The sequence below is a fragment of the Hyperolius riggenbachi genome, chromosome 9 (assembly GCF_040937935.1).
Source record: "Hyperolius riggenbachi isolate aHypRig1 chromosome 9, aHypRig1.pri, whole genome shotgun sequence".
In the NCBI taxonomy this organism is placed as follows: domain Eukaryota; kingdom Metazoa; phylum Chordata; class Amphibia; order Anura; family Hyperoliidae; genus Hyperolius; species Hyperolius riggenbachi.
Window position 1 is genome coordinate 99,165,877 of NC_090654.1, and position 6,866 is coordinate 99,172,742.

Here is a 6,866-nt window from a genome sequence, read left to right on the forward strand (position 1 = left end):
TAGACTAAAATATTTAAGAACAGTTTAAAAAAGAAGGTAGCTGTGGACTTATCTCCCTAACCAGACTCAAAATAGTCCGTTTTCAGTAGAAAAATTATTTTATTCGTAATTCTAAAATGCAAAGCGTTTCAAAGCTCAATGCCCACTTCATCAGGCTATAATAGGAGAAACTGTTATGTTGGTCCGGAGGCGCTTTGGTGGCTCAGACCCACATAACACTTTCTCCTTTTATAGCCTGAAATGCATTGTATTTTGAAATTAAAAATAAAAAAAATTTTCTACTGACACTGACTATTTTTAGTCTGCCTGGGGACTGGGGAGGTAAGTTCAGTGCTAGCTATTTTTTAAATTGTTCCTAAATATTTTTTTTCTACACTGTTTGTTTTCTACTCTGTTCAAATTATTATCTAATATCTCAAGTCCACCCTTGGTGTAGGAATGTCATCCCCTATTGTTTCCTGTCTACAGAGAGTGACTTTTAACCCGAGTGGGGTCAGGTCTGATCTCCCCACCTGCTGTTACAGTGTTTGCCTTAGTGGTAACCCACCTTTGTGAGTATCCTTTCATGTTATTTATGTGACACAATAATTGTGCAAACATACTACAATATCAAGTTCTCTCGATCATCTCTCCATTTGTACATTTCTTTGGTGTGTTTTAGTTTCTTCCCACAGCCATACTATAAGGGGTGCATCATATTCAATTATGATAAACTGTCCCCTTTTCACCTCACTGCACATTGGAGCAATTTATAAAAGAAACTTTATTCCATTAATAAAGGATTAAAATGATGTTTGTGAAAAACACAGTGTAGAATGTGCAGCAAACGGTGTCCATTATCATAGATGAAGGCTGATGATCCTTGCTGTTATATCCTTACATGGTAGATTCCCAGCTATGTTATGGGCCTGATGCACTTACTTGTGATAATACTGCAGTGCACAGACATGGCATGGCAATATAACCCTTACTAATGGCACTGTGTACCATAAGTTACACTATTAGGGCAACCTGCGGTATTCCACTAGCGTGACCATTGCTATGGTTACACACATTACTAGAGAGTGTTGCCGTTAGTAGCGCACGTTACCTGTGCATCGGTCATGCCAGTCGAGTACCACAAGTCACGCTAATAGCGTAACTCACAGTACACAGTTCCATAATTAAAGGAAACCAGAGGTAAATAAAAATAAAAGTTTTATACATACCTGGGGCTTCCTCCAGCCCCATAAGCACAGATCGCTCATGGGGCTGGAGGGAGCCCCAGGTATGTATAAAACGGTTATCTTTATTTATCTCTGGTACACTTTAAGGCCTGGAACCCACTGAAATCCGCAAATGCAAAACGCAACCGCTAGCGTTTTGTCTGAGCGGTTTGCAAGCGGATTCATGCGCGTTTTCGGTCGCGTTTTGCAACAGTGTATTTTTTTCCTCAGCGGTTGTGTAGCGTTTTGCGTTTCGCGTTTTTATCCTGATTGGTCCTGTGAATTATTTTTAAATTTGTTACAGTGTGCTGAACCGCAAAACGCTAGCAAAACCGCTCAGTTTAGGTTTTGCTGAGCGTTTCTGCTAGCGTTTCAATACTTTACATTGAAGCGCTAACGCTCCCAAAATGCTGCAGGTCCTGCGTTTGCGTTTCTGGGAAACGCAAAGGCTCCTGTGAAAGTTGCCCCATCCATTAACATCAACTGAGCGTTTTGGCAAAACGCTAGCGTATCGCAGCGCTGCCAAAATGCTCAAAAAAACGCTCTTGTGGGTTTCAGCCCTAAGGGTAATATTGCCGTGCAATGTCTGTGCACTGCAATATTACCACGGTACCCTGCCTCAGACCCTATATGTCATGTGATATTTGTTTACATCAGGTGATGCAGATTGCCCAAAGAAAGGGTGGGGGAAGTCATTATTATTATTATTATTTTATTATTATTAATCATTCATATGATTGATTTCCCTTCTCTCTCAGTGTATTTTCTTTGGCAGTAGCCACCTTAGGTGCGCAGGTTAAGCTCTTCCAAAGCGATTTTGATAAAAATGTCCTTTGTTGTACCAATTTCCAGTTTTATAAACAGCATTCTGCACTATTGTTTCCCCTAATAATTAGGACACCTGGTGGTATTAAAACAAAACTTTGCACAAATATAAAACACTTAAAAATGTGTAAGGTGGTTTTTAACTTCACCCAGTAAAAGTACCTTAATCTGTCTTTATTTCAACATCATACAATCCTTTTAAACATCAGCCCTCCCACTGGTGGTAGCAGGAGTTTGTCACTCTCGGAGCTTGGACACATGATGATGACCTCATCAGCATGCTGGTCTCTTCATCGTCCAATGAGCAAACAAAGATATGTCTGTGACCAAGTTGTAGGAGTATTAGCTTGAGGTTGGCTGTTTTTTCTGCACAGAATTCAGGTTGGTCAGGTGGCGGCCTACAGTACTATATAAATATTTCAGTCAGCTAAACCATAATATGCCTTTCTGATGTGTATTTAGTTGCTTACCATTTGTTCAAGACCAGAAACATAGCAAATAGTAACTAAAAACAAATCTTGTAGGAGTTAGACGTGTATGTAAAATCTTGACCTAGTTGAATAGTCTGGTGCTTTTTGTGGATTATTCTGCTATGATTCAGACTTAACCTTATATTTGGATCACTAATCAAAGTCCTCACCCTTCACATTCTCATACCTTTACACTCCCTGCAATTCCCATGAGCTGTCAAGACTTCTGCAGAGCTGCACCCTTGTTCTATTCGTATTCGTTCATTGGCACTGTGTGTTCTATCATGCACCCTGAGATGTTTACCTTTCGAGGCCCTCTCTACAGGAAATATATATTTTTAAAAAGAAATGTGTTACAATATGCTAGTAGAAGTAATCTGATTTTAGTGTACAGCTAGAGCAGGGGTGTCAACCTCAAATACAAAGTGGGCCGAAATTGTACACTGGGACCTAGTCATGGGCTGTAATGATTCGCTCAGCTTGACCATTCCTTAAGTCTGAGGGCTGCAGGTCTCTGGAAAAGAGACCTATCTTTACTTTGCAAGTTTCAGACTTGCTCTGCCACTGAGGAATTTGCATACACTTGTCATGCAAATTGCCTAGCTGCCTCCTTTGAAGGCTTGCAGTATAAATACCATGTTCTCCCAGGATCCTTTGCTGGTCATGATGATTTGTTCCTGCTAACACCTGGAGTGTCAGCCTTTGCTATTGTAATTCCTTGGGACTGCACTAGGCAGCCCTTCTAGTGCAGTCAGGTTGTATTATCTGTTTTGTCTGTGCGATTGCACGGTCACCAGCGGTTGGCGATTGTGAATCGTTCTGTCTTGCGATTGTCTTGTCGCCAGCGGCGGTCGACAGGAAATCGTTCTATCTGTTTGGATCGCATCCGCCCTAACGGTAGTGGCGGCGGTTCCTTCTGTATTCTGCCTTAGGGGTGCTAACCAGAGCAGCGGTTGCTACTGGTAGCCCCATCTGTTTGTCTGTCTGGATCGCATCCGCTCTAGCGGTAGCAGCAGTGGTTCCTTCTGTGCTCTGTCTGGGAGTGTAGGCCAGAGCTGCGGTTGCTGCTGGCTGCTCCTTCTCTCTGTCTTTGTCTGGTACGAACGCTTGCTGTAGACTCGGATCTCTATTTCGTGTTTGTGTTTCATTGGTTAGTTAGGGTCGCACGCTTATCACTGGGCGCCTAACGTGCGGTGATCGTGCTTAAACGCGTTCGCTGTTGCGAATGAGTGCGGTGTTCGCGTTTAGCTAGCGTTTGTTATTTTCCTTGACGTTCTGATCATTGTTATGTCTTTCCTGCTACACTTGTGCTCTGTCTAATCCAGTCTTGTGTCTCTATTGGCAATCGCCACTCTTGCGATTGCCTTCCCACTTAGTTTCCGTTATTGTGTGTTCACCGTCGCTGGGTGGTGACTGGATTGGTGGACACACATACATTCTATCTCTGTGCTTATTCAGTCTTGTTTCCCTGTTGGCAATCGTCATCTCTTGCGATTGCGTTCTCACTTGGTTTCCGCTGTTGTGTGTTCGCCGTCGCTGGGTGGCGACTAGATTTGTGGACATACATACATTCCTTCTCTGTGCTCTTTCAGTCTTGTGTCGCTGTTAGCAATCGCCATCTCTTGCGATTGCTTTCCCACTTGGTCGTCACTGTTGTGTGTTCATCGTCGCTGGGTGGAGACTAGATTGGTGGACACACATACATCCTGTCTCTGTGCTCTCTCTCTTTAAGGGCTATCTTGTCCTGCATTGCTTCACCTCGTACATTTCCTATCTGACATCTGTGGCAGGACAGAGGGCTTGTTCCTCTGTTCTCCACAGCTCCATCTGCCGGCAGGAATTCCCCTCTACAGGTGCATAGCACCATTGCTGGGTGGGTTCTCTCAGATTATACGCTTGTGGAGGATTTCCGCAGTGTCAGCGCGCATCTTGTGCGCTGACCACGGAATTAATTCCACAATCGTTACATGGGCCAACCTCAATGTCTACTGGCCACCTTCCTCCCTTATAAAGTTCCCAGGAGTCTAATGGCCCCCCTCCAACCATTATACATTTTCCTGGTGTCTAATGGTCCTCCCTCCTCTATACAATTCCCTGGTGTCTAGAGGCCCCCACCATCCAGTTTCTAGTGTTTAGTGCACTCCCCCTATGTCCCCCATATGGCTTCCCTTGAGCGCTAGGGATTTACCTCCAATATAGCTGCCCTGGTGGTCTAGGGTGGGCCAAACATAATGCAAAGTGGGGAAACCACTTGAGGGTCAAATTTAATGGCTCTGAGTTACCTTCGTGTCGTTGTAAGCTGGGCAAGGATGTTTCTTTTTACTGTCTTGCCCACCAGGATATTCTGCCAGCCACACTCCTAGGATCTGACTTTGCAACTCAAGACTGAGCATTTATAACCGTTATAACAGCCATTTGCACATTACTATAACTGTTCAATCTTATTTGCAAAATATTCATATTTTTCCCCTTTATTTTGACTTCTTTATACATGTGTACAGTTGCTGTCTGGACAATATTTAAATTGCACTTTTTTTTATAAATTGCAACTAGGGCTTAGTAATCACATATGCTGTCAACTAGCTAGATAGCAGAGACCCTATCATTGCTACCTTATTCTTTACTATAATGTGCTGTCATCAGGTGGAAAACAGCAATTCTATCAAAGTAAGGTGAGGCAGCTGAGAGGGTATTTTAGTATTTACGGTACATATATCGCCGACATCTTCCGCAGTGCTGTAAAGAGTATATTGTCTTGTCACTTAAAGGACAACTGACGTGAGAGTTATTTGGAGGCTGTTATATTTATTTCCTCTTAAACAATACCAGTTGCCTGGCAGCCCTGCTGATCTATTTGGCTGCAGTAGTATCCGAATAACACGAGAAACAAGCATGTGGCTAATCTTGTCAGATCTGACAATAATGCCAGAAACTCCTGATCTGCTGCCTGCTTGTTCAGGGTCTTTGGCTAAAAGTATTAGAGAGGCAGAGGATCAGCAGGATAGCCAGGCAACTGGTATTGTTTAAAAGGAAATAAATATGGCAGCCTCCATATCCCTCTCCTTACAGTTGTCCATCAACTGTTTTTGCTGTCAGGGACTCCCAAATATGACTCTGAGCTTCAGAATCCTCCCAGAGCGAAATCAATAATCCTTACAAAGGAAACAAGTCTAAGTATTTCCTTGCCAAACCCACACAATTATAATAAATTAAGTACTGAAATACTTCCATAAACCTATTCATGTCTGGATCTCTTTAAAATGTGCTATCTTTAAAATTCAGAAAGAAGCTCAATTCTGACCTTTAGTTGCCTCGATGATAAGAAGAGGGTGGGGAAGATATAAGAGAATCCAGGCTTCTTTCCGAGAATTGAAAATGAAAGCAAGCTCTGTGTTATGATCTGCTCTGCACTTTGCTTTACAAAAAAACATCACAGGCAATCTGGGCACTGTTTCACTATCACCATGCAAATAGCAATAATAAATGAGGGAGAAGGGCAAAGAAGATGAGGACTCCACTCACCAACTCTTCCTGGCTACCAGAGTTCAGATCAGATACTCATTAAAGCGGTATCGTCACCATAAAAATCAAATTTCAACAGCAACCGGTCTGCTGTTATGATTTGGAGTTATCACATACTTAACCACTTGCCGACCGCACACTCATACTGTGCGGTGGCAAAGTGGTAGCTGGAGGACCAGCGACGCAGATCTGCGTCGCCAGGTGCCTCCCTAATTAACCTTCCTGGTGGTAAGCCCGAGCAGAGCTCGGGCTATGCCGCCGGAAGGCACCGCTCAGGCCCCGCTGGGCCGTTTTGCATGATTGTTTTTAGCTGCACGCAGCTAGCACTTTGCTAGCTGCGTGCAGTGCCCGATCGCCGCCGCTACCCGCCGATCCGCCGATATCAGCGTCACCGCAGCCGCCCCCCCCCCCCAGACCCCGTGGGCTGCCTGGCCAATCAGTGCCAGGCAGCGCTGTGGGGTGGATCGGAATCCCCTTTGACGTCACGACGTCAATGACGTCGGTGACGTCATCCCGCCCTGTCGCCATGGCGACGGGGGAAGCCCTCCAGGAGATCCCGTTCTTTGAACGGGATCTCCTATCGCCGGAGACGTTGTCTCGCTACATGAAAAAAAAAAAATTAAAAACGTATTTGCTGCCCCCTGGCGGATTTTAATAAACCGCCAGGGAGGTTAATCAGGAAAGGCCGCTCGTGCGAGCGGCTGTTTCCTGTTAGATCATGGAGCGGGTCTCCGTGAATAGCTGCTGATCGCGGCTCGCAGACTAAATGTAAACGTAGGAGACGTTTGTCTCCTTTGTTTACATTGTACGGCGCTGCAGTAGCAGCAGCGCCGTAAGGCAGATC

At 44.5% G+C, this 6,866-nt stretch overlaps 1 long non-coding RNA gene across 1 annotated transcript; it reads right to left on the reverse strand.

Annotated features, from left to right (window-relative positions):
* Positions 1 to 2,189: 2,189 nt before the first annotated feature.
* On the reverse strand, positions 2,190 to 4,872 carry LOC137531681 (uncharacterized). The gene is made up of 2 exons (XR_011023706.1): positions 4,783 to 4,872; positions 2,190 to 2,436 (listed from the first exon to the last, which is right to left on the reverse strand). It is a non-coding gene; the product is annotated as an uncharacterized lncRNA (long non-coding RNA).
* Between the last annotated feature and the right edge of the window lie 1,994 nt (positions 4,873 to 6,866).